The sequence below is a fragment of the Pyrgilauda ruficollis genome, unplaced genomic scaffold (genome assembly GCF_017590135.1).
Source record: "Pyrgilauda ruficollis isolate IOZ18807 unplaced genomic scaffold, ASM1759013v1 scaffold46, whole genome shotgun sequence".
In the NCBI taxonomy this organism is placed as follows: Eukaryota; Metazoa; Chordata; class Aves; order Passeriformes; family Passeridae; genus Pyrgilauda; species Pyrgilauda ruficollis.
In genome coordinates, this window is record NW_024526155.1 from 3,662,588 (window position 1) to 3,690,108 (window position 27,521).

General features: G+C 47.4%; 1 protein-coding gene across 3 annotated transcripts in view; it reads right to left on the reverse strand.

Annotated features, from left to right (window-relative positions):
• The window catches only part of ZHX3 (zinc fingers and homeoboxes 3), a 46,922-nt gene extending 19,426 nt beyond the window's left edge, over window positions 1–27,496 (reverse strand). The window contains exons 1-2 of one of the 3 annotated variants that reach the window (XM_041478636.1): window positions 27,441–27,496; window positions 9,876–9,982 (exon numbers count right to left, since the gene is read on the reverse strand). The gene's annotated coding sequence lies outside the window, so the exon portion shown is untranslated. Of the gene's footprint in view, window positions 1–7,875; window positions 7,916–9,875; window positions 9,983–26,794; window positions 26,892–27,440 lie in introns of those variants that run through there. The other 2 variants (XM_041478637.1, XM_041478640.1) reach the window with 2 other exon arrangements.
• Between the last annotated feature and the right edge of the window lie 25 nt (window positions 27,497–27,521).

A 27,521-nucleotide genomic window follows, 5' to 3' on the forward strand; every position in this document is an offset into this window, starting at 1 on the left:
AAGAAGAACTTGGCAAGGAGAACAACCATCCTTACCACCACACCCTCATTCAGTGACCCCCAAGACTTCCCATGGGACAACCTTCTCCCTTTCTCTGAAATACTCACCATGTCTTTTAGGATTGATAGCAAGAGAAAAATGGATTTGAGACGTGATTTGAGACCTCTCTGGGCAAAATCTGGGCATCTGGATCATGCACCTGCCACCCAGATGCAATGCTGGTCATTTGCTCCCTGGTTAAAAACTGTATTTGCTCAAAACCATTTGTCGAGACGCTCTGGACAGAACTCAGAGACACAGAACAAAGTTCAAGGGTTATTTGTGATACGAACTGTGCCAGTCAGGACTCTCCTCTTCCTCCAGCTGTTTAGTGACACTTGGAATGGAGTGGCCTTACTGGAGAGTCAATTATTTTTTTAGTTGAAAACTCACCATCCTCTAGATCAGCTGTGAGCTGAAAGCATCCCAGTTATTTACTGCTGGAAGCTAAAGGAATTTCCTTACTCTCAGAAAACAGACATTTAAAACTAGTTTCAAGTTCAGTTGTGATAAACAAATCACATTCTCCTCCTTTCCCTCTCCTGTTTTGTTTTGGGGTTTTTTGTTTGGGTTTTTTTGTGGGGGAAGGGGGGATTGGTTGTTTGGGTTTTTTGTTTGTTGTTTGTTTTTTAAATCATTCCTGCTAGTCCAACCAGCCTTTTCCTTAGTTGCTCTTTGTAACTCCTCATTTAAATCTCATTCACGAGGATGCAGGGGAACAGACATCTTCGGAGAAGAAACAGCAAAGCCAGATCCCTGATTGCAGAGTTTTTCCTTTGACACTTGATTCCCTGAGAACCTCATTAAAAAGAAAACCCACCATGTATTTAGGGTTTTTCCCACTTCCTATGAAGAGCAAAAGGTTGGAAACTGGGATGGGGGCTCAGGAGTTCAGTTCTCTGCTGCCAACCAAGATGAGCCCACTCCACCTACCCCGCCCATAGCTGGGGATGCAAACAGCTCCCAGCAGACTGATGAGGAAGACAAAAGGTGTTTGAAATTTATATGAGAGTGCAACTAAAGGGTTTGGGGTTTTGGACTGGTCCCACAAGCCTGAATTCACATTGATATACTTTGTACCTTGTGGATCACAAGGCCTCGATACAAGGAGATTCTTTCAAAAAATGCAGGCGTGCTGGGAGAATTGCCACCTTGCCATGTTTTAGTGAGTCTGCCCGTGAACTGCCAGCAATTACTAAGCTTCCACTCTGTATTCAAAGCTCTATACAATGGAGTTTATTATTTTTAAGCCTTTCAGACATCAATGTAGCAAACTTAACGGAGCTATTTGGAAGATTAAGACACAAACACCACCATATTATTCAATTTAGCTCCAACACTGAACACTTATTTCTGTAAAGGATCACAGCTAATACATTGCCAACTGCCAGCAGAGACAAACACTTCAAGTCACACTGCAGCATAGTCTTATAAATCAAATTTAAGATACAAGAAGGAAATTACTATCATTATGCAAGTACAGCCCGATTACCACCAACCGATAGCAAACCTATCTTCAGGTCTTGGCCACAGGCTTCAAAAATCCATCCCTAGAAAGGATAGCCTAAGGAAATCCTCACTTTCTGTGCATGCAGCCGGGTGTGAACCTACAGGTATCTCCAATACCTGCATTAGATGACTTTTTGAAGTATTTTATATGTTCATACGAGTGCAAACAAACATTGTTAACACCTCACCACCCCAGTTCACAGTGGGGAGTTCACTAATAGCTGCTCTATTTGCCAAATCAGACCTGCAGACAGGTGACAAAGGGGAGTGATGGGAGAAAACAAAGGATTTGTGCCTGTTTTCTACCACTACAGTGCTCACAGGAGAGCTGACTGCTGCATTTTGCCCTTCTGAAACCATCCTACCCTTCACAAACATTGCATGAACTTAGGTTAGACTGGGTGCAGGAGTAGCAGAGGGGAACAACATCCTTCATGGGAATGAAATTAAATAAGAGTCAATAAAAATTTTAAAAAATCAGTTTGCCATATGAAGACTGTAATTTCCATAGAGATGACTTAACCTGGAGCCTTTGGAGAAAATCCATCTGTTGCAAATTTAAAATTTCCCAGCCCTTCAAATAAACATGGATAAGTTCTCATTGCAAAGTATCCCATGAATAACAAAAACATTTCTGGTTTGCACCAAAGGCATCACAGACTATGTTATAACTTCAGCAAGTCAGAAATCACAAATCCCTCCTGGCTTTTCAGAAAAAAATGAAGGGTTGTCTCATTACACCAGTCTAAAACATCCATTATGCTCATTAGGGTAAAGGGCACAGCAATATTATTAACTCTGTTTCACAGCACTAAGAAAACAGCAGGATAAACTGCAGGAGTCAGCACGGGGGACAGTAAGGTAAAAACATCCCTGCTGTGTCAGCAGGCAGCCTGCACACAGGGGTGGGGATGACCAAGTGGTGATGCCATGATGGAGCCTTTCATTCCTGGGCCAGCAGCCCAAATCACAGTCAGGTTAGGACCGGGCACCTGCCCTCTTCTTTGGGCTAGGAGTGAACAGAGTTGGGAGCATCTTGATGATGCTGCACCAAATTGACATTGTGTCACGCTGGACAGGGGGAACTGCCTCCATGCACCAGCCCATCACCACCCACCACACAGGACTAAGGGAATAGAAGCCTCCCGTGCCAGGGCAGACAGGGGACAGAGCTCACAGCCCGCAGGACTCATCCCTCACACGCTGCAGGACTCGTCTCTGATCCCATCAGGGCAGAGGAGCCCCACGAGAGCAACACCCCTGTGATCAATTCCACATGGAGCTGCCTCCCCAAGGGCCGGAGCAGCGAGCAGCAGGGCTCCTTCAGGGAGCTCTCCATGGATTACTGCTCTAACACTGCACATGCCTGCCAGGGGTAGCAGGGGAAGTGGCTGGCAGCACTGTCCAAAGCACTGCCACCGCGTTTGGGGTTCTTCTGGACCATCTGTTTTCACATCAAAAGCAAGCAGAAACCACAGGGGCAACACACAAAATTCATGGCCAGCTGCTCCTATCTGCACCCTTCATACTCTCCACCCTTCTAAAATTTGGCACAAGTCTCATCATCACCTGCAAGTGCTGGTGAGTGCTGAGAAGCTGCCAGCGCAGGAGACACCCTCACTGTTCAAAGGACTCAAGCTGCCATCCTGAGCAAGGTCCCACAGGATGGCAGCTCCCTGTCTGAGGGATATTCAGGGTACAGTCACTTGCCATCCCCCAGAGTACATCAGTGTTCTGAAATCATTCACCAGGGTTCAGCTCCATCAGGAAATTGCTGCCAGCCTCCTCCTTGTTGCCTGGCATCTTCCCCACATCCCTCCCTTCCTCGGTCAGCAGTTATTTCCATGGCATTTTACAATTTCCCAAGAGACATGTGCAAAGCCTCTGCCCAGAGCTCCAAGATCCTCCAGGACAGCCCTGAAGACTTTTAGAAGTCACACATCCATGTGATCTTCCACACACATAAGTCTGGAGCTCACCCTCCCCCACACACAAAGCAGCTTGAACAACTAAAAGTCTCACAACTTGGGGAAAAATCCACAGCCTTAAATGTTTGTTGGCCCAGCAGGAAGATCACTCAAACCACAAAAGGGAAAAACAAGAGGGTTAGACAGCAGAAGTGCTTAATGATACCACATCCTGTACATTGAATTCAATTTCTTCCCTTTCACTAGTGTCAGGGGTGCTGTTCAAGACAGTTTTACTCCTAGTTACAGGCAGAGTCCGAGGGAACAGCCAGACCTACCTGTAGCCTGAGATTTACAATCCCCGGTCTAGAAGCAGCCCCAGCCTGTTGCTGTGCCCTGGAGGCCACATGCTGCCAGCTCTCCAGCCTTGCAGCATCCCAGCAGGACAGGCAGTAAGTCAGGACACCTTGAAGGAGAAGGGGATTGGGGTTTTGGCTCTTAGGAAGAGAAGGATGGAGATGAAAGCAAAGTTTCTGTCCAAAATGGATGGATTTTTCCAGCTGCTGGGCCATGCCTCTTGCACAGGTGATAGACATTTTGTATGATATATTCACACCAAAGATGAAAGAGTGGCCACAATTCACACTGCTGGTTCTCAACAGCCTGCACAAGCCACTGGACCAGCTGTGTGACCAGAGGGAAAGACAGATGACAATATTTTTAATATTTCTGGATAGTCAGATACTCCCAAAGAGCATTTTCCCACCCATAACCACCATGAGGTCTGGTTTTCTGCCACATCCCAAAGATGATCACTTCCATCCACCCACAGCATCCCACACCAGCTGGAGCTCACTCACTGCCACAGGGTGGGGGTCTCAGGCTGGTGGCTGTCCCAGACCCACCCCTGGATATGGCAAAGGGAAGAGGGGCTGCATGCCCTCAGGACAAAGGAGGCTCAGCATCACTCCTTCTCAACTCTGCTGTACCTAAAAGAGAGGCAGCTCCCCCCAGGATAGCTGTCATGTGAGGGCTTCCCACAGCTCATCCCATGGGAATGGCAGGGAGCCTTCAGAGCAGCACACAGGAGACAGCCAGCCCTTGTTCCTCGCAGATGTCTGCTATTCCGGCCACGAGGTTTTAGCACATTTCAGGCAAGCTGGAAAGCTTCTCCTGACATTTAGGGAGTGGGAAAAGGGGTGGTCAGTGCCGTTACCCTTCACTGGGAAGGAGCAGGGAGAGATGAAATGCTCTGCCCAAGGTCTGTCTGCACACTGCCATGGGGAGCAGGACCATGTGCCATCATCTTTATCCCCAAAGCCATCGCCCCTCCCTAGCATTCACTTGGGTTCAAAGCAGAAAGGCAGCACAGGAGCACCAGAAACCTGCTCTGCCCAAACTGGCCATCAGTTTAGAGCTCAAGAGCTGAGAGCAGTGCTAAGGAGCACTTTACAGCTCAAGGAGCTAGTGCAGTTATGCCAGGAGCATAATAAAGGAACATATTCTCTGGATACCTGTAAAACCCTTTAAATGGATATTTTTTCCCCAGGAAAACAGAAGAGGGGCCCATGAGATGGTCATGCTTCCTAGTCCATCCAGGTTCTTCACACAGCAGCTGTGGAAAAGGGTACAGACACCTTCCCACTGCCACAGCTCCTGCTGGAAGGGAAATGCTGTCACCAGTGTGTTACAGAAAGGGAAATGAGGCACAAAGCAATTTTAAATAACTCGCCCAAGGTCACAGGAAGCTTATAGCAAAGTCAGTAATTAAACTCAGGACTTGTGAGTCCCCAGTCTAGTTATTTATCAGAAATCACCCTTTAATGGGTCACCTTTAGTCAGATACCCTCCTGTTTTGCACTGCTACTGAATTATACTGGCAGAGGGAATTACTACGAGTTTCCCTTACAGCCCAACACGCTTAAAGGGCTGTTTTGGAAATAAAATAAAACTTGCAGCATGCTCAGTGCACTGGAACAGACAACTCCTCAGTGCTGTAGAGAGCTGAACCACCAAAGTGATAACAAGGATCCAGATCAAGCTGGGAAAGAAGAAGCTGTTTTTCCTCTGTAGGGAATCACTTTGTTTTGAAGGGTGGCCTCCAGTCCACAGTTTGAAGGGTGGTGAGTAAGAACTCACCATTTCACCTTGGATTTGTGTCCTCTTTCACAAATACCTCTGAGGACACAGAATATTGCAGCCTTAGCTCTGAGCCAGACATGCCAAAGCCTCTCCCTTTGCAGCAGGCCTCTCCTTGAACCTGACGTGCCACTGGTTTGTGTTGGTACAAAACAATACAATGGGCTTTATCCAGACTTGCACAAGCCACAGGCACAGCTCTTTCCCTTCATAAAGAAAACCTGTTCAGGCATACCCCAGTCCCTTCACAGAGACTGGACACAGCCTTCACTGGAACCTTCCACAGCCCCAGGGCAGCTCTGCTGGCTGAAGGCATCTCTGGAGCATCCAGCTGCTGCTCCTGGGAGTCTCCTGCTGCTGGAGCCCAGAGCCTTGCTGGGCACTGCTCACCTCAGGAGAGGAACAGCAGAGCCACCGCACATCCCAAACCCCAGCAAAGAGGAACAGCAAAGCCAAATCCTCCTGATACACAGATGTGGTTTGTTAACAGCACAGACAATCAAACCACATCTGTGGATATCTGCAGTGCTCAGATCCCTTTCAGCTGATGACAAATAGTGGAAGTGTTGGGCAATAGGTTTGGAAAGGGACACGCAGGATGGAATTTGCCTTTCACAAAATACAATGTGAGGGGCAGGAGTCAAAACTGTTAGTGTGGGACTAGCCAAGAAGTTTATGCATCCAGTGGCCTCATCTTTCTGAGTACAAGCAATTTAATTTGTCACACGGATATTGTATACATGTTCTGGTCAGTAAGAAGTAAGAGTAGGAAGAGAGGAATGAGGGAAAAGGATGCAAGGACATTTGGAGAACTCCATGTCATCTGCAAGCTGGGAAACTTTGCAGTTTCACATACTGATTGGGGAGATAGGAAAAGAGGAGGTAAGAGAGGCTTCACAGCTCCATGCTCAGGGCTACAGCCCCTGCCTGGGGACTGAGGGGCACTGGTCAGGGCCAGCCCAGCCATCACCTTCCTAGGGAGCACCAACACTGCCAGCTTAACAGAGAGAAAAGGAAAAACAGAGAGAGCTTCACCTCTTCTAAGACTCTGTTACAGAAAGAAACCCCACGTGCTACCAAATTACATGGACAAAGGACAATCCTGTTTTGCAAAGCCTTTGTGTGGGAAATTCTTTGCTTTGAGCTTTGCTGTAGATTTGCAGGTGAACAAAACTCTCATGAAAAATTTACCTCTCAGGGTGAGGAAATGAAATCTCTTTTCCCCATCTGTTCTTCACTGGCAGAGCAGAGGCTCTGGGTGGAAGAACTGCATAAGTGGGATAACCCTGCCCCAGCCCTTTCTGCTTTAAGGCTACTCACCAGAAGTCCTTGTGGAGTGACATTCCACACCATAAACCCAGTGAGGAGCACGTCCAGTGCTGCAGCTTCACACAGGGCACCCTGCTCTGGGAAAGCACCTCACCTTGTTCCCACCATGGATCCTGTCTTCCCTGACACCGTCAGATCAGGGTGAACCCCTCAGCCCTCTGCAAGAACCAGCTCAGCACAAACACCTCCAGAGGGTTATTAGCAACAAGACCAAACTAGCAGCTGTGGGCCTGCAGATCCTTGGGCCCTAAACACAGGGCTGAAGAGGCGTGACATCAACTATGTCAAAAATTTGCTTGCTTTGAAATCCTACTCCTGCTTATTTATGTTACAGGAGTACCCAGAGGCTTCAGCCAAGCCCTACAGAGCTGGGGCTGGAGAAGTGCATTTGCACATGTAATGGCCATAGAGTCACAGAATGGTTTGCATTGGAAGGGACCTTAAAGATCATCTTAGTCCAGCCCTGCTACCACGGGCAAGAACACCAACCCTGCACCAGGCTGCACAAAGCCCCACATCTCCACAGAGAGCTCCTGCCCCATGGCCAGCCACAAGCAGCTCAGAGTTTTCCCTAGAAATAACTCCCAGCCAGGTTGGAGATGAGGAGGTGCTGTGGCAGGGCAGGAGAGAGGCAGCACAAGGGCTGGGAAGGAAGCCAGCAGCCAGGCATCATGGCCAGGGGTGTCCCTGGGGCTGCTCTAGTGCTCCCACAGCAGAGCTGAGCTCTGCCTCCAGCAGCCAAAACACCCTGGTGAAAATGCTGCACACAGAGCTCTGCAAACCCCACAGGGATGCAGAGAAGGTTGTTAACCTAAACAGACAGGTCTGAGATTGATTTGCAGGAAGGATGAAATCAAGAAGCAAAAATAACATTTCCAACACACCAGTGACATACCAAGCCCTTAATCCAAGGCACTATTTACAGGCCAAGAGCATTCCTTGCTGCTCTTACCTTCAGCTGCAAGGTCTGGGTCAGCAGCTGCCTTGGAGGAGCCTGTTTGAAGGTAACAGCCCAGGGAACAGCTTAGAAACTGGGATTTGCAGGAGAAGATAAATAATTAAAGGGACAAGTGAGCACAGCTCACTAGACTTCGCTTCACAATGCAAGCACTGAGCGTGGAAAACTCAAAACATTTCCTCCCCAAATGCATTAAATGCACATTTTGCTATTTCCAAGTCTTCTACTTTCTCTAGCATCCAGATATTCACTTCCCAGATGCACTGCCAGGAATAGGGTCTTGTAAATAAAGTTTTACAAAAAAGGAAGGTTAACACACAACATATTTTTCCCATTACTTCAATACATCCTGCAAGCTCTGCAAGCTTGGTAAAGAAAGAGTCTATTTAAAAATCTAGGGTGGGGAAGAATTAGCTCACCAAAACCATAAACAGATTTGCTTTGCACTTTCAGGCCAAGAGAAAAACAAGACAGGCCATGCACGTATTGATGCACACAATGGCACAATCGTTTAAAAAACAAATGAATTGGGAGGGAGAGGACACCACAGGAGGGTGGGGGAAAAGGAGGAGCAGAGAGAAAGGAGCCAACTTCTGCAGCAAAGATCCTCAGCTCGGTTCTCAAAGCTCCCAGAGAAGATACTGAAAAGCCTTCGTGGGCCAGCACAGGACCATGAGCTTGCAGGGAGGATGGCACACTGCTGCAAGCCACAAGCCACCTCTGGATGCTGGCCCTCCAGTAATGAACAATGTCCTTTTCTGCAGATGGAACACAAAGGAATCCTTCTTATTTACCCAGACACCTTCCACATGAACCATCCACATCCGTTATTGCTGTCTTTCCCTGGCAGATACCAAGGGATATAAAATTTAATGCCCTTCTCCCTACTTTCCCTCCTTAGAGACTGACTCTGTTCACAAAGGCAGAGCGAAGCTACCAAAGCTTCACCCTCTTCCTCCTGCAAAATTCCCTGTTTAAAACAGCCAGACAACCAGGGAGCCACAATGTTCACTGCATTTGCACAATTACTGCCATAAGGTTTTGAGGACCCACCTAGATGCAATTAATGGAGGGAACTTCAAGGAGGACAGCTCTCAGGGGGCTGAGGGTGCACGTGGATCCCAGCACATCACATGCTTCAGCAGGGTGCCTTAGTTTATTCCTACCAGTTTAACAGGCTACAGAACTGGAAGTGTGTCAGGAAAGCTGCAGCAAACAGCATCAGTCCAGTTACTGTACTCCCAACGCTGATTATTTAATAAAGTCTAGAAACAAGCAGTCTCCAGATGCGGCACAAGCTGGGTAGAAACCACTCCAGGGTTTGAAAATCCCCATTTCCACAGGGACACTGTCATTTATCACACAGCCATGAAATGGGTGAACAAATTCCCTGCCAGTCTGCTCACTAATGTTCAAGCATGGAGCTTACTTTTTGTACAAATAAAATGGCTTGGCTCTGCTACGAGACCAAATTTCTTCTTCAAAAGCCTGGAACGGTGTAATGGAAAACTGGAGTGTTATTTCCAAGCACACTTCTTCCATCCACAGAAGCCAAAGGGAGAAAGCATTGCTCTCCTGACCCTTCATCCACACCATGGGACAGATGGATATTTATTAAGTGATATGGAAATAAAGTAAATCAGCAACTAGCACACAGACAGAGGACCCAGGCAGGAGAAAATTACAAACACACAGGCTATCTGAACTCTGCTTTGTTCAAGGAGTGATATCCAAAAGCAAAGAAAATAAAAATTTCCCCCTTCTCAGGGACACCAGGAAGCATAAGCCAAGCTTGATCTGACCACAGAGCAGCCCCTGCTCCCAAGGCAGCAGAGCCAATCACTGCAGGATCACTTCCTTCAGCCATCGGGCTCCAGCAGCCTGCACAGGGGTCTCTGTGACACACTGGAATACACCACATTTCCCTGACCAGGCTGCCCAGGACAGAAGGTTTCACATCACACACAGCACCCGAGGTGACAGCAGTGTCCTACCTGCTCGAGGGACCACGTCCTGAGCCTGTCGTTCTCCTGCCCCTCCTCTGTGCTCACCCACATCTTTAAAGTGCCTGCAGTTGCCTCAGTAGCACCAGGATTCAGGGCTGGAAGAGAAGACATGACACCAAAAATTACTGCTGCACCCCTAAAGGAGAAGGCAGCCCTTGGTTAGCAAAGGCTAAAAGCAAAAATAAAACACTGATCAGTTTGAGGTGTCCACCCTGCCATGCTCCCACAGTACATCCCCACTGAAGCACCCTAAACACCCATATTTGGGGTTTTTTTCCCCCTCTCAATTAGTAAAGACATTATTTACCAGAAGTTACCCAAATTTGCCGAATTAATCACCAAGGCCTCTACCCAGAGAACGCAATTCCCCAGCTGCAGGGTGCTGGAAACCAGTGACACTGCTGCCCAGCTCCCTGTGGACTCAGTCCATTACAGGGCTGGAAAGCTCAACTGGCCAGAACATATTTAGGGCAGCAACCACAGCACCCTGACTGCCACAGCCACTGCAGCAGCTAAATATAACATATATAATAATATAACACAGCTCTGCTTGGAGCTGTGGCCTTCTTTTCTCCCCTTCATTTCCCCCACTGCCATGCAATCCCTGTTCCCTCACCACTGGAGAAGCAGCAGAGCCAGCTCCATGTATTTCCTAATTTCTAAACTTTACTGTCTAAAGAGATAAGCAGCCAAGTGGATTTCTGGGATTAAGTTCAGACCAGGGGAGAAAACAGCATATTGAAAAACAAAGAGTTGCCCTGGAAAAAGGTGAGCCAGAGCTTGGAACAAGGATGAAAACCAGGAAAATTAGGTTGTAATTGCCCAAGTAAAGGAAAATTTAAAGGTATTTGTTGCTCCTGCCCGAGCAGTGACAGGTCCTTCTCTCCCAGCAGCATGTCCCAAGTGTCCCATGCCCGGGGACGGGCACGGGACACTTGGGATGGGGACAATGGCACGGGAAGGTATTTGTTGCTCCTGCCCGAGCAGTGACAGGTCCTTCTCTCCCAGCAGCATGTCCCAAGTGTCCCATGCCCAATGGCACGGAGGCTGCAATATGTGATCTTTAAGGTCCCTCCCAACCTAAACCATTCTGTGATTCTGTGACTCTATGAAGTGTCCCTGTGCTTCAGCCAGCTCACTGAAGTTCCCTGCCAGAGCCCCACTGATCTGCTTCTCAGGTTGGATCCTGCTGACCACATGCTTTGCACACAACTGTTGCATTTCTTGGATTAAATAAGTAAGTGGCACAGAGAGATTTCACCAAATACCTGGCACAGAGCGTTACATCTCAGGAAAGGGCTCCCCAAACTCACCCAACATCGTGCAGACAAGAAACTTTTACTCTGGGCTGTAATCTTACAGATCAAATACAGTAGTATTAAAGAAAAAAAGGAGAAAAAAAAAGCGCAATTGGACAAGGGTAGAAGGACCCAAAGGTTTTCCCTCACTAAGCACTCAGGTGTCCCGATGTTCCCTGCTGCAGAGCCATGCCAGACCTGCAGTGCTGGCTGCTCAGTGTTATTTGTTATACGTTATTTGCTGTATGTTATTCTCCCTATTTAATTCACAGGAAAAGCAAAGCAAGCCCAGAACCAGAGGGGAGAAAAATCAGGAGGCCTAACTCTGGCAAATCACAAGACTTGTGAGAACAAGAAAAAATGCTTTAAATGCCTGCTAGATGCCACAGCTTTTTCTTTTTTCCTCGCTTTTCTTTTTTTTCCCTCTCCTAAAATGAAGGGAAGGCTTACCCCTAACCAATTAGGTTTCAGCACACTTGGAAAGATCCCAGCGTTGAATGCCGAGACCTTGACATAACAGGTGACAAACTTTGCTGTGCCAGAAAAAATTTAACATATAATAAGAAACAAATACTAGACTGCTGATGGAGTGGGTTTTTATTCCAGCAATTTGTGTAAATGTCCTATATTGGCTTGCACAACCCCAGCACCTCCCAAACAGAGCGATAACAGCACGGCCCCACTGCTTATCTGCCATTCCTCCTCCTGTAACAGTGCTGCTCCTCTCCCCCTGCCATGGTACATTTAATATCCTTCACACACCCCTTTAGGGATTCAGCATATGCCTAAGACTTTAGCAAACAAGATTTTGCATTCCTTGGAGTACCTAAATTAAAGAGTGACCTCGATCACAGCAGTCAGAACAGCTTCGCACTTCTAGAAATTAAAGGTGGCTTAAATAGAAACTTAAGCTGGAGGCAGAGATAAATCTGAGTCTTCCAAAACCTTGTTCTGAAATATGGAGTAAAGCCCCTGCAAATTTGGCACCATGAGCCATGATTACCCTGGCAGCTCCTCCTTGAATTCCCTGGAATTGCTGCTTCAAGAAGAATAACACAGAGGGGACTGGGGTTTCCTCGGAGCAGAACATGCAAACAGCTCAGCTGCTTATCACTGAAACTGGAACAGCAACAAGGACAGCCAAGGCATGCTTTTTTCCCTAACTTCTTTCAGATATTAAAATCCCAGCATCCAACAGCCAAGATACACTGAGGTCCTTCTGTCTCAGTTATTTGCACTGTCTGCCAGAACCACAGCCATCATTACCATCCCACTGCCGTCCTTACGGCTTCCCAAGGCTTCACTGAGCAGCTCAAAACCTGCCAACAGCTCCAGAATGGAGAATATCTTCCCCAAATAGCAAATTCAACACACACAGTGAGCCATCTTACTGTACCTGGAGGTTTAGCACTGCAGTGTCTGAACCAGCTGGACCAGTGGGCTCGTGAAAGGGGAGAGAGAAACTCCAGCCCCTGGTAGCACCCCTGTGTGAGAGCCACTGAGGGACTGAACATTTCAAAATCAAACCCACTGCAAAGGCTCAAAAATAGAGACTATTCTGTTTTCCTTTTACCTGACAGCCCCACCTCAGATTTTTTTTTTTTTAACAGCTGTTAGCTCTCTTTTGGAATCTTAACAGTTCTTGCTCTCTTTTGGGATTTTTTTTTTGACGTGACTGAAAAGGGAACTAGGCTGTCCCAGAATAAAGCTTCCTTGCAGAGCAAAGCCTGGTTCACCCTGAGACTCACACAAGCAGGCACAGCAACCCCAAGACCACCTCTCTGTCCACACAGAGGTTGGGCTGAAGAAGAACAAAATGATACAGAAAAACACAAAAACAATTCCCCTGCCCACCAGTCTCCAAAGGGGATGCTTTCAGGGATGCTTCACCTTTTCTTGCAGCTCTCAGAACTAGGAAATAGCTGAGCTCTTAAGGCACATTGCAAGATCCCAGCTTTGGCAGAGATGGGCACCTTCCTGAGGTGTCCACGTGGACCTGAAGGAAACTTCTCAGACATGTGAGACCTTCTGACACTGCCCAGCAGAGACTGTCTGGCCCTGCAGCCTCTGCTGCTCGTGGAACACTGATTTTAAAAAGTTACCATTCCCAAGGTACAATTGAAAGACTGACAAGTTACCACTCAGGATCTCTAAAGTGGCTGTTTCTATTTCTCCAGTATTTACAGAGCTGGGAACTCGACTTCACTGATATTTCTTTAAAGTGAAATAGCTGTACTAAAATCAACATCATTCACTCTCCTCTCTGTGTCTACCAACTCAAGTGAACCAGCATCTCAGAAAAGTTTCACCACTGAGAGAGGCATGTTGTACAACTTAACGTCCATAACATTCAATTTCAGAACCAAAGAGCATAAAATATTTCTAGGCAACATCTGCTTTTGTAGGGAGGCATACAAACTTACATTATGTTTAGTCACTTCAATCTTTTTTAAGTGCCTGAAAATTTAAGTCACAGAACATCATTTCTCATCTCTTGCTTATTTTAGATCAAAAACAACCTTCTCCAGCCTCACCACTCCAGGCCTGGAGGAAAGGGAGCACAGGAGAGCAGTGAGACAACTCCCACTGCAGGGGAATAAACTGCATCTTCCTCATGCATCAGTGACCACCAAGAAGTATCAGAAAGATTATCTCCAAGTTGTTTTAACCTCTGACAACTGATGCTCCACAAGCTCTTCAGACCATCAAATCCTGTTGTTACTTTCAGGCAAAGTACTGCCTTAATTTTGCCCATTATTTAATCTGAACTTTTTTCTCTACAATTTTAGGACTGTGACCTCTTGCTCTTCCCACTGTGTACACAGAGAGCAACCACCCCCTTCCCTTTCAGGCACCTGAAGATGCTTTTCCTGCCTTGCTCTTCTCCCTTCTAGAGCCAAACAGCTCCAGTTTGTTCAGACCTCCAGTCAATCTCCTTACAACTCTCTGGATCTCCTCCAGCCAAACTCTTCTCTTTCCTGCCAGAACCAAAGACACCTTCCCCCATCCTTCTGCACTATACTATCCTGATGCTGATGTTTATTTTCAGCTGAGTTTTATGCCCAGCCCCCAAGAATTTACAGGCAGATCATGGTTCAATCCATGTCTACTGGAATAATTTTTTCCATTGCAAAGAGAAGAAATTATGGAATATTCCCATGACACTAAGAGTATTGCAGAGTTTTAAAAATTACAAATCCTATTCAGGCTGGGTTTAAAAACAATCAAACAGGTGTATACAACATGGTTCATTAAATTCAGCAAAGATAGTCAGCTTCTCATCCAAGAAAAGGAAACAACAGACTCCCACTCCTCTCATTTTCGTCTCACTGCTCAAAGGATGTTCTGAGGACCACAGGGGACACAAAGAAATAAATTTAACTATTATTAAATAAATTTAACTATTATTAACTATTTAACTATTATTAATAAATTTAACTGTTAATAAATGTAACTACTATTAGATTAAATTATAATTTAATCTATTACTTGAAAGCAGTAATCATCATTTTCTTCCATATTTTATTCAAGGCCTGATGGGGCTCTGATCATCCGTGTGATTTTCCAGTTGAGGAAACAGAAGAGCACTGGTTTCCCTTTCATCCAAAAATCCCAGGCCTACAGCAGGATGTGGGAAGCGGTGGCTCTGTTCCTGCACTGCCTGGAGGTTTTGGCATCTTTAGCTTCAGCTCCTGCTGGGATATTCTGGGGTGGGGAACTCTGTCTGTCCCCTGGGATCTGCTTCCCTTGCTGAATACCACATTTAAACTGTCAATACATTCAATAACATGGCTGAACAGTTCCTCTGCCCTTATCTCCAGCCCCTCCCAGCTGCAGTTACTGGTGCCATTCACACACGGTTTTGTGGGAGCAAAGAGACAACAAAAGCAAAAATAAGTTTTTTTCCAAAAAAAAATTCCCTTTGACAGGCAGCCCTGCCATTAACTCAGGGATAAAAAAAGCCTGGGAGCCAGCAGTGACAATGCTATTATAATACAAATTATTAATACAAGGGACCTCATTGCTCTCAGCTTCCACATGCAGCTTGCCAAAAACCAAAGGTTCCTATTTTTGGGGGTTGCACAGACCTTGAAAACTCCACAGTTAACAAAGAAAAAACCACACTGACAGTCTTTACACTGTCCATAATATCTTTTTAAGGTGACTTGTCATTTAAACTGTCAGCTTGAAATCTAATCATTTTAGAAAATGAATATAATATTATGTATTACACTCACAGGCTGCAACCACTGCCAAATTCCTCTGACAGTTTTTACAGGATTATAATCACATTCCTTTTTTAATGTTTTATTCTCTTGCTCCTCTGCCAGAGAGATGGGAAGGAGACTAAATGGCTACTTCAGAACAACGTATGATGGTCCAAACCAAAACTGGAAATGGAGCACAGTGCTGTGTCCCTACTCACTGGAGATGGGATGCTCAGCAGCCAGAACACTTTTGGACTCTAGTGTGATTTGAAGGCAAGTTTTCCCATGAAAAATCCTTTTATTAAAGGAAAAGCACTGGTAATTGTGAGGCAAAAGTGGGAGGACAAGCTTTATGTTTCTGCCATTGAGGAACAGCAGGCTCTTGCAGAGACACAGCTCAACAGCGGCCACAAAGGGAGCGTCAGGGGGACCCGAGCAGAGACAAGAGCTGAGCACAGCAGAGCCCTGCCCCAGAGGCTGCACCTCCTCCACCACCACCCCACCTCCTGCTCAGAAACCCTCCTGCCTCTTCTTCTCCTTAAATTCTCCTATTAAAATGGACCAGATGAACAGATCCATCTTCATCCACACCTCGAACGGGGCCAGCCTGAGCAAAGTGCCAGCTGGGTCCCAATCCCAGCTCCTGCAGGGACCTGGCTGGGGCTCAGCCTGGGGACAGTTACACAAAACAAGGATTCTGGCATTTCTTAGCTGAACTTAAATGTCTTTTTTTTTTTCCCCAAAAAAAATGCCTGGAGCATAACAGTGCTTGCTTGTACAAAGAGGATAGACAAAACTGTCTAGAAATGGAAGCAAAACCTGATTCACCCAAATTAATGGGCAAATTTTACAACATGAAAAATGTTGGGTTGAGTTTTTTTCTTTCTTTGCCTGCAAGGTCCTTTCTTCTCTCTCTCTCTTTTTTTTTTTTTTTTTTTTTTTTTTTTTTTTTTTTTTCAGGACAGTGTTCCCTTACAAAAGCATTCTTCTGAAAGCACTTCTCCCGTGAAGCTCCTCTCCAACAGCTACTGTTACAAATCTGTGATAAAAGATGTATTCAGCAGGGTTTGGCACACAAATAGCACCCAAACGGGTACTGCCAAAGCCTTGCAATTTTATCACGAGCTCCAAAATACTTGGAGAGAGAAAAGATGCCCTTGCAGGGAGCAGCAGGATAAGAGAAGCTCCATCTCCTGGGGTCATGAGAACCTCAGATTGATCAGGATAGGGAAAAAAATGCACAATTCTTGAGAAAATCTCTCAGGTAGGAGGGCAGAGTGATCCAGGTTTTCAAGGAGTGATGGCCAAGCAGAAGGAACCTTTGATGAATTGTCACTTCATTTGATCCATCCTCAGGATTTTGCAGTGTCCCACTGGTGACTACTTTTTGGGAGGGAACTTCCAAGACCTCTCCAAGAGTTTCTGGACCAACAGAAAGCTGTCCAAAGTTATCCCTTAGCATCAGATCAGCTGTCTCACAAATCTCCAACTTAGGCTTGCAAGAGAAATATAAATTGAAATAAAGCCCCACACTGACTCAGCAAGGTCAATCAAAACCTGGGAGACACACAGAGCTCCTGATGGGGGACAAGCCTTGGTGGCACAGAGCAGTGGCTCTGCTGCTGCTGTGGAAGTGTGGCTGAGCCCAAACACGAGTGTGTAACACCTACAGGGCACCTCTGCAGGACAGACAGACAGACACACACCCAACACAAGCACAGCTCCTCTGTCCTGCTGCTCCTCCCTCTGTGCCAGAAACAACCCGCAGCCAAACTGGATCCAGCATCCAAGACACGGGGGAAAGGAAACATCCCAGCAATTAATAGACTTCAGCTGGAATCTCCCAGGAGACAGTATTAAAATGAAGGAGGGAAGAAACAAATAAACAGAGGAGAAAAGAACCAACCTAGCAGTGTCTGCCATGCCAACTTCCAAAGCCAAAAGTCAAGCCCAGGACCCCATGGCACTGTTCCCAGTCTGGGATACTGCGAAACAACCAGGCTAATGCATCTCCCTACCACTCTCTGCCCAAGAACTCCCATTTTCCAGCTTTTCTCCACAACCACAAAGCTCTGGAGGTTTTGTTTCCCTTTAAGAAGCCGAGGTTTTCACTGAAGTCTCTGGTTCTGAGTGCTGGGCTGTAATCCAAGAGCCCCAAGAGCCAGACATCAGGAGGCAGCGATGGGCTGCAGGCGCTGGCCACCAGCCGAACCCTTTCCAACCAGCTCAGCTGGGGTCTGGATTTGGGAATCCACACTGCTGCAGGCAGGAAGTAGTTCCCAAAATGCAGAGTTTAACCCCAAAACTGCATCATGAAGCAGCAAGAGCACAACTCTCTAACACACCATAAATACATCACTCTGTACCACACTCACCAAGCCCAGCTCTGAATCTGGTTCACACATAAGACACAGAAAACAGAAATATTCTCCCTGATTTCAGTGCCATATTCCCAAGCTGACCCAGAGAACCTACAAAGTCACTAAGCTATAATTAGAGGTTTATATAAAAGGTGTTTGGGATGCCTGTCAGCACTGAAGGACACTGTATTTAAGGTACCCTTAACATACACAGTGGCAGTGGGCCATTTTTTGAGCTTTCATTAAACAAAAAAAGCCAACTTGTTTACTCACCTCAAATGACTTTTCTCAGTCTCTGCTTTGACTTTTTCAAATCTCTAACTCAATTAATTGCATTTTAAAAAGGCAAAAAGCAAAAGCCATAAGTGAGGTGGCTTAAAACATACATATTTATACATAGCTCATGACATGATTGCCAGCTAAATCTTGCTTTTCACAAAAAAAAAAAAAAAAAAAAAAAAAAAAAAAAAACCACCAAACCAACAACAACAAAAACCCGGGTGCAGAATGTGCATATTCCCTCACTGGTCATTGGGTTATTGTAGGGTTGCTGGCATTAGCTTTAAAAAAAAAAAACAAAAAAACAAAATCCCACCAAATCAAGTATGGAGGGGAAATGAAACAATGTGATTCTTCTTTGAGACAGTCTCTAACATTAGGAAAACATGCCAAGCAAATCGCATAGTGCTCCACTTTCAGACCTTCCCACAGCACACCAAGCCTGAATGGATAAAACAACAAATTCTGTTTCAAAGCACATAAACTGGCCCGGCTTTTTCAAATTGTTTTTTAAATAATATATGACAATAATATCATATGCTCGCATATCCTGAGGCTTTAGGAGGGAGAGGACCTGAGTGTCACACACCAGAGATGCTCTGTGGTACCTGCTCTCCCTCCTGGCTGTCACTGCCCTGGTTCTGGGCAGGTGTCATTCCCCACAATGAAAACAGGGAGCACATGGCATCACCAGCTTCATGCCAGAATGAGCACTTTGCATTAATTAAAAGGTGGCTCTGTCACACATTCCAGGATTTCTCACCATTGCAGCACAGCATGGACCCAGCTCCTGTATGCCTAGGGTTTCAGAGACCATCCCTGCACTTCTAAATGAAAAATTTTAAGTCTACAAGCACCAAGCTATCACAACTTCACACATGTTCCTAAAAATTGAGTTTAAACTGGAATGAAGAAGCATCTCTAAAGTGATGCTCTGGTCCAACAGTTGGTAGCAGCATCACCTGTGCTTTGCTGTTGGAAAACAAGCCCTGAGGGTGAGGTGGCCATGGCCACGAGGGGAAAAACATCATTAGGAGATAAAATCATCTCTGCTAATCCTGACTGTGAGCTCAGGTGGGTAATTAGACCAGCTGCCAGGTACAGCTCTGCAGAGGTGACCTTTCCTTGTGCTGTCTGGATGTGACACCATGGAGGTATCAAGGCTGAGACAGGATTTCTACCTCCTCCAAACACCACCCACCTTTGGGGCAGAACCAGCCAAAGAAAAGCGGGAGAGGAAGGCAGTGCAGAGCAGGGCTGCAGATCCCTGTGCCAAGAGGGTGTGCAGCTCCTCGATGCTCTGAAATCACCCCTTCCCAATTCCCATCTCTCCCTCCAAAACACAAGAACAAAATATTTGGGAGCTGGATGGATGCACCCTAAACATATTTCACTACTAATGACCATATTTCACTACTACTCTAGTGAACTTGTTTTTCCATCTTGCAGCAAAGCACGACTGCAAGGGAATGTTTTCCTCTACCAGAAGACTATTTACTGTTAGACACCTACATAAAATTATGGATATTTGACTTACGATTCTATTTCTCTTCTCAAAAAAACAGGTGAAATTGAGCTACTTAGTTGTAAAATTAGCAATACTTTGTTGCTAATTCAGATCCAAGAACCTCCCTCAGCTCTTTTTTCTAATCACATGCAGAACAGCTACACTGCACATACCATTTTTCGCTACATTGAGCCTGACGAAAATTTAAGACTTCCTCCCCACCCCGTCTTCTTTTTAATGGGAGATGTGATTATTGAAATTAATTCAGAAAACAGTCAGCATTCACCAATCAGCTCAGCAGTTTGGGTTTTCTTCATCTGCTGGTTACATGCTAATTATTGTACTGGTGAGATTATTTCCCATTCACATTTGGAATTTACAACCCAGTAGGGAATTGATTAAATTAGAAGAAAAATAGAAAAAAATAGAGAAAGAAATCAATGACATTTTACATTCAGCATGGGGGTTTTTTTCCCATTTTGTTCCCAGCCTCATGCCTACAATGCCCTGACAGACTCAGCCCTGGCAGAGCAGATGCACAAGGCATTTCCCAGCATTAAGGACTGGAGCAGAAATGAAATCCACAGAGCAGATATTTTAGGAAGGCGATGCAACCCTCCCGTGTTTATCAACACCTCTGTTGTTCCCCCCATCCTCCACTGCCTCACACCAACCATACCCTTTTCCACTTGGCTGGCATTTGCAGTTAAGAAGGGGAATCTCCCCACATGTGGGAAATGAGCCCCCATTTCCAAGGCCAAGGCTCCAGCAATGCTGAAATGCCCACACAGAGGCAGGAATGATGTCCCCTGCCCCATGAGCAGCTCTGGGGGACTTTGGTGGCTTCATCCTCACACCAGAAGAGCACAAGGGACAGAGCAACCCCAGCCCAACAACACCCAGCAGCAAGGACCACCTTAATCTGCTCTCAGGTCTTCCTTACAGAAACCCTTTTTTCAGAGCTACTCAGCAGAGAGATCCCAAATTTCACTACTGCATCTCAAATACTATTTACCATCTCATTTCACGTAACAATATCGTCAACAGCAGGGCTTTGAGCACACAAGGGATGCAGTGTTTGCCTGTCTGTGCTGTTTATTTGTGGTTACCCCTCAAAGCAAGGCTGCTTCTCACCTCCACCTCTCCATTCCAACCATCCCCTTGAAAACTACAAAAAAAAAAAAAAAAACCCAAAAACAACCAAACAATCAAAACCTATCCTAGGTCCCAGAGAAGACCAAAGTAGGAGAACAAAGGCTTTAAAATTCCTTTAAACACCCCAATCTCCTGACTGCCACAAACTGCTCGGCACCCACAAGCTGCTCCGAGACCTAAATCCTGTTTTACAAAAAAAAACAATGTTCTGCAATGCCAAAGGGAAACACACAGGTGACCCCACAGCAGAAAATAAGATTGAAAAAACACATCTAAAGAACTGACAAAGAAAGAGAAAGATGCCAGGAAAATCAGGAGAGCAGAGAGTAGCAAAAGGATCTTGGAAAAGGGTTAGGAGCAGGTGGACATACAGTGACTGCTCACAGGAGAGGGGTTTTGTAAAATTAACCCCCAGTACACCAACTCAAATGATACCTCCCCCACAGAACCTTCATTTCTAGTGCTCTAATCAGCAGTACTGTGTTCCCAGGGACAAATTTCCAACCTCCAGGAATTATGCTGGCAAGTGGCAGAGCAACCACAGCTCAGCACAGGCTGGCAGAGCAGGACAACACCACACCACCAAAGCAGACAGAACAACAGAGGGAAAACAGCTAAAAACAAAGGACCTGCAAACCTGCAGCAGTTGCTACATCATCCTCAGTCTCTGTCTTTCCTGCCTGTAAAGCAACATGGAGATGCCAGACACTGGAGCAGGGAGTGCTGGCTGCCATCTAAAACATCTGCTGCACTTCCCAGCGCATGCAGGGCTGGGGGAGCGAAACCCAACAGGTGGATTATGATCTAAATGAAATATTCACATCACTTGCTTGCTCACAGCTCAGACCACAGCCTGCCTTCCCTCTGCCAGCACAGCTGAGGGGGTCTGTGCTTGGATTTTTGGGTTTAAGTCAGCTCTGCCTCTATAAAACAGAGACACTCCCTTTCTCTTAAATGTTTTCTGACGTGGAAATGATTCCTAGCAAAGAAAGAAAGAGCAGGATACGTTTCAGAAGGGGAGCCTGCTTTTACATCCTGTTTAACAAATCAAAGCCCAGCACACAGCAGGCTTGCACAACCTCCGGCACAGGTCAGGCTGATCTGTCTCCAGGGGCCACCCCACACCCAGGAAACAATGTAAGAGCCAATTAACCTTTAATGCAAAGTGTAAACACCTGTCTTAGCAGAGCTGTGAAAAATGGCATCACATTCACCCCTTCAAGGTCTCCAAAGCCACCTGCTCAAGGTGCTGGTTGAGAAGTGACCACAGCCTGGAGACTGCAGGCTGTAAGAGACAGCCCAGTGCTTTCCATCACTGGAAGCTGGAATGAACCTTGTGCTCCCCATGCCCCAAGGCAGGACCTGAAGGCACCAGGAGGGCCTCCAGCCACTGCAGTCTGCCCTGAGTACAAGCATGAGGAGCCAGGAGTCCATCTGGATCCTTCACACAGAGACCCAAGACTTCAATTCATTACATATGCTACACATCAAAAAGCATCCAAGACAAGCCCATCTCAAACATCCTCCTGCACAAAGTATACTCCAAGTACTCCAGTGCACTCCAGCACAGACCCTTGCTACTCCTACACTGAGGACACCTGGAGATGAAGAGCTCTAAGATCAAGTAGCCAAGACTTCAAGCCTAATTTTGGTCCTCTTAACTAAACTCTTCACTTTTCCTATTTTAAGAGCAGGCAAGAAGTTTCAATTCCTCTTTAAAGAAGGATGCCAACTGATCCCTGATTATTTGGGGAAGACAGGAGCTCCACCAGACAGCAGGACACAAGCTTTTGGCAGTAACTGCACTCTCCATCTGTGGGACAACCTAAGCATTGAACTTACTTTCCAAAAGGACACCACCAATACCACAGCTGAGGCTTTAGGACAGGAAAGCAAGACACCAGAATGGCCATTTTGTTGAGCTTTGCTGTATTCTGGGAGCTTTGTTTTTAAATTCATTGCAGCAGCTGGCCCACCACTGACCTGAAACTCTTTTGGAAAACAAATAATATCTTCACAGCAGAGAAGCATCTGGATGTAAAGAAAAAAGTGTCACAGCTTCCTATTTACAGCACTGCAATTGTAGAGCACAAGCCCACAGAAGATGCACAGACTTCCAGATGGAGAGAGGGACAGGACTGATTACATACAATTATTAATGTATGTCCCTACACCACTGGACAAAAAGAACTGAATGTGCTTAGGAAGAAACAAAGCAGTGAAAAATAAAATGACTACCCATTCAAGTATTTGTGCAACACTGGCATGACACCTTAGGGAAATAAGTATTTGCTTGACCTATTTCCAAAAGAGAGTTTTTTATAAGTCCCATGAAAACCTCTTTATTTACTGAGGCATGAGAGCAGAGCATTTGCAAGCATCCCGCACACCAAGCCATGTTCCAGGAGCAACTGACTCCCTTCTTATCCTTCCCAGAGGAGCAAACTGATGCCTTTACACCAGTGGGACAAAACCAGCCTGAAAACAACATCAAGGCCCTTCTTCAGGAAAAGAAGAGTTAAACAACACCGACACAAATAGCAAAGAGCCGCTCTGCCCCCCTGGAAGTCCCTTTCTGCTGATCCATCTGCCTGTTGCTCAGTGAATTTTTGAGTGCTCACACTTTAAACCTGAGCCACCCAGGCTCTGCATTGAGGAGCCAGGCACCAGAGCTCATTCCCTCACCCTATTTCTGACATGGCTCTCAAGCATCTCTGTATTAAAATTAAATAATAATTTTAAAAAAGCTGTTCCACTTCCCCCCAGGCAGCCCAGCAGCAAAGCAGGCAGGGAAGCCCCATCACCCAGACTGAATTTTCTGAGCATTACTGGGCAGGAGTGTGGGTGGAGCTATAATGGAAACTTTTGCAACCTCAACACCATGTTATTTTATTTCTTTTTTTTTTCCCCAAGCAAGTGCTAAAACACATGAGGGACCTGGCTGGAAGAGCAAGGGCAGCACTTGCCTGCAGTAGGAGGGACCTTACAGATGCCATGACTGCAACTGGACACACAGTTTAGAAGGCTCTTTGTCCAATTTTTCTATTTCTAATTTAAAAAAAAAAAAAAAAAGGTAGGAATAAGAGGTGAAGAGCACACAGATCAAAGGGAGTCCAGTTAAATGTCCCCTTATTGTGCCAGTAGAACAAGGAGAGGACACCCTCACAGTGTCCCTCTGAATGGGGAGAGGAAAGAGAAACCACAAAGCCTTTGAAGGACATGAGAGCATCCTCCACGTGGAGATGAGCCACGGCTGCCATGGCTGTGACTGCTCTGGTGACAGCCCAGCTGCCTGGGCTCTGCTCTTGTGCCACGTGTCATCACCAGCTCCTGAGCTCCACCACAGTCCACCCCAACCAGGCCTTCCCAGGCACTTCAGCAAGCTCGCTCCATTTGCATTTTAAGCATTGTTATTTAGAACATTTGTCAAGAGGAAAAAAAAAGAGAAAAAGCAAACAAACAAAGGAGGGGAGAAGCACAAGACTTCTTCCCTCATAATTAGAAGCATCACCCCGCTCCTAATTAACAAAGCAGAAGAGCCATCACAGCTGCTACAGGGAAAGAGGCTGCTGACCTTCACCACAAAGACCATCAGGCACCAGCAAGCAGGATCTTCTCCAAAACAGCCTCCACAGCAGGACTAGACTCATTCCACCTGCAGCAGGTGTTTTAGTTATTGACATAATCCTCCTGATCTCTTATGTAGTTAATGCAAAGAGATAGACAACTCAGCATGATTCTGTATCTGCACGGGGCAAATCACCCTTAGGATGAGCAGGGTGGGGAACGTGGACCTGGCTCTGGGCTCCTGCAATCCCAACAAAATCCCTCTATTCCAGGGTGACCCCAGCCCCCTGCAAGAATGAGGGAAACGATAATTTACATTAGCTGTGAGCAAACCAAGGACCTCTCCATGGGGTGAACCTCGCTCATGCTTTTTTACATGCAAATCAGGTGGAAAACCAGAAAGGAATAATAATATCAGGCAAGGGAAGCAAGGGACCCATTGCAGCAAAGTGGGCAGCAACAAGCCAGCCCTAGGGGGGTTAACTTGCACAAGCTGGGGGGGCTGAACAGGATGGGGGGAGATATCTGCTCCCCCCTTCTGCCTTTTGTTTGCACAGGTTTCTACAGACCCCCAGTTGTTTGTCTCCATTCCCAACAGTTTTCAGGGGGAGCTGAGTCTGCCGTCAGCCCAGTCCCTGGAGGGGATGAATGTGAGTGGGTCTTGCAGGGCTCATCACAGCCCAGATACTGTCCCACATTCAGGAATAGCAAGAGATGCACCTGTGTGACAGCCTGACACAAAGCAGCGGGATCCTGGTGCCCAGAAACCTGGAGGAGGTGCCGTGGGATCAAGGCACAGCCGTGCCCTGCCGACAACGCTGCCTCCAGACCTGTCCCACCACGCAGACAGGGAAAGGCTGGACAAGGCATGGACACAGGCCCGTGTCCCAGGGCTGGACTGCAAACCCAAGGTGCAGATAATTCCAGGAGCCACAAGACGAGCTGTTTTTACATAGTAGCACCATAGTAACCAAAGCAGAGGGAAAAGCTCGCATACGCCAGGGGACAGCCTTTTTGGAGAGGAGGAGCAGGAGGGAGGTCTAAATAGAAGGAAAACCCTGCAGAGCAAGGAGACACACTTATATAAAGGAGAACTGGAAGCACACTGCTGTTGAAATCTCCCCACACTAACAACCCAGATGGCTCTCAGTACCAGCCTGGCTCACCTGCTCCAGGCTACCCTGCTCCAGGCTGTCAGCACCGCCTGCATCCATCCCTGTGCCTCCCCGATGAAAGCCAGCAGTCCCCATGGGGCTGGTTTCACTTGGCTTTACAACAAGGAATTTATTGATAGGGATGTGCTCCCATGAGTGACTTCAGGGCTTCAAGTTACTACAGCTTTTCTACAGCAGCAAGAATTGCGGAGGCTGAGCCCTGTCAGAAAAACCTATGCTAAACCCCAACCCATCTATAATATAATTAACACCAGCTACAGATTAGGCTGTATCTGAAGCAATCAGATCCAACAGCCTCCTCTTTCCCACCCCCAAAGGTGGGTCAGGACTACAGAACTGTGTGGGCATCCGTGTGCTGCGAGTTACTGGGATGCACTAAGAGGAAACAATAAACAGACTGGAACAGTCTGCTCCCTCTTCTCAGCTACGCTGTAAAATACATCAAGGTCACAGACCCAACCTAGTTAATAGAAGTTATCATTAAATTGCTGTTTTCTTTTGCGGTAAATAAAATGCATCTGAGCATCTGGGTGGTTTTCCCTTCCTCTTCATCTCTTAAAGAGAGATTAGTTTAGAATAAGCTGTTCCAGATAATGAAGTAAACTTCTGGCTTCCTATCCATGGAGGAGTGCTCCTCAGGACACTATGATCCTTGCTTAGGGACTGCAGCCAGAATAGGTGGCCAGGGAGAAGAGCAGGGAAACCCTCCCTGTGCAACTGGAGCCACCCTACAGCACTGTGCAGAGAGAAAGCCCATGGCTAGGCAGAGTTCATGCCTTTAGTGGGCAGAAATGGGAAAAATCAGACCAAGAAAGGCTTGTATATGAGCTTTTCAAGGTACGTCACACGGTCTTACAAGACACATCACCTACCACTCTCCCAAAAGCTTCCCATCAGGTAATCAGAGTAGCAGAGAACTCCTTTGAAAAATCGTATTTTCTGAGATTTGGGGGTGCAGACAAAGTGCGCCCTGAGCAGCACGATGGGGCCACTTCTCACACAGGCCAGCGTGCCAAGACAATGCGACACCCGAGCGGCACAAACCCAGTCTCCACCTTGGGCCCACATCCTTTCCAAAGGGACATCTCTGCTCTCCAAATCCACCTCTCGCAGCGGAGAGGCCTCGTTCTGCTGGCACCTGGCCACACGCCCGCCTGCCACCGCAGGAGCCCTGGCCAGGGGCTGGCATAGCCCGGGCAGGACTTTACCCCGGCAGCCCGAGAGTGCGAGGTTAAACCACTGTCCCCAGCCAGGCAAGAAAAGCACCGAACGGGAAATCTGGGGTTTAGTCCCGGCTCCGCCGCAGATTTCCTGTGCGGCCTCGGGCTCGTCACTTAGCGGCCGCTCAGCTTTCCTACCTGTGAACAGGGAGATGCCGTCTGCTCACATCCCGGTTGTCCCGAGCACCGGCACTTTAAACCTGGCACTGCCGCAACACCAAGAGCTCCAAAAATCCCCACTGTGACCAACCCTCCAAGCCCCAGCTGCGACACGAGTGGGGTCTGCTGCCCATAGAGCGAGCAGCCAGTGATGGCTAGAAAAAGCACTTTTCTTCCTCTAAAAACCCAGACTAAAAGATAAACAACCCAGACCACGCCGGGGGAGAGGGGTTCCGAGCCGCCCCACGCAGCCGAGTGGGTCCCGGGCCGCCCCACGCAGCCGGGTGCTCACGCAAAGCTCCCACAGCGGCGGGACCGGATTTTTAACTGGGTTTATTTCAATTTTAATTGCTGGCGAGCCCACGGCAGCGCGGCCCCGCCGCTCCCCGGCCAGCGGCAGGGCAGGGCAGGGCTGGGCGCACCGGGGCGGCGGCGGGGCGGGGGGGTCCACGCGTGTCCCGACCCTCGGGTGGGCGCCCCGCACGGGGATGGGGGGCGTGCGACCGCCTCGGCCCCGCTGCCCCGCACCTGCCGGGGCTCTGCGGTACCGGGGGCAGCGGGTGCGGGCGGCAGCGAAGCGCGGGGCGTGGGACCCTCCCCGCCGCGCCGGGCGCTGGGCACTCACCCGCGGCAGGTCCGTGGCGGCTCGGCGGGGCTCGGTGCGGGGCGGTCCGGTCCGGTGCGGTCCGGCGGAGGCCCCGGCCCC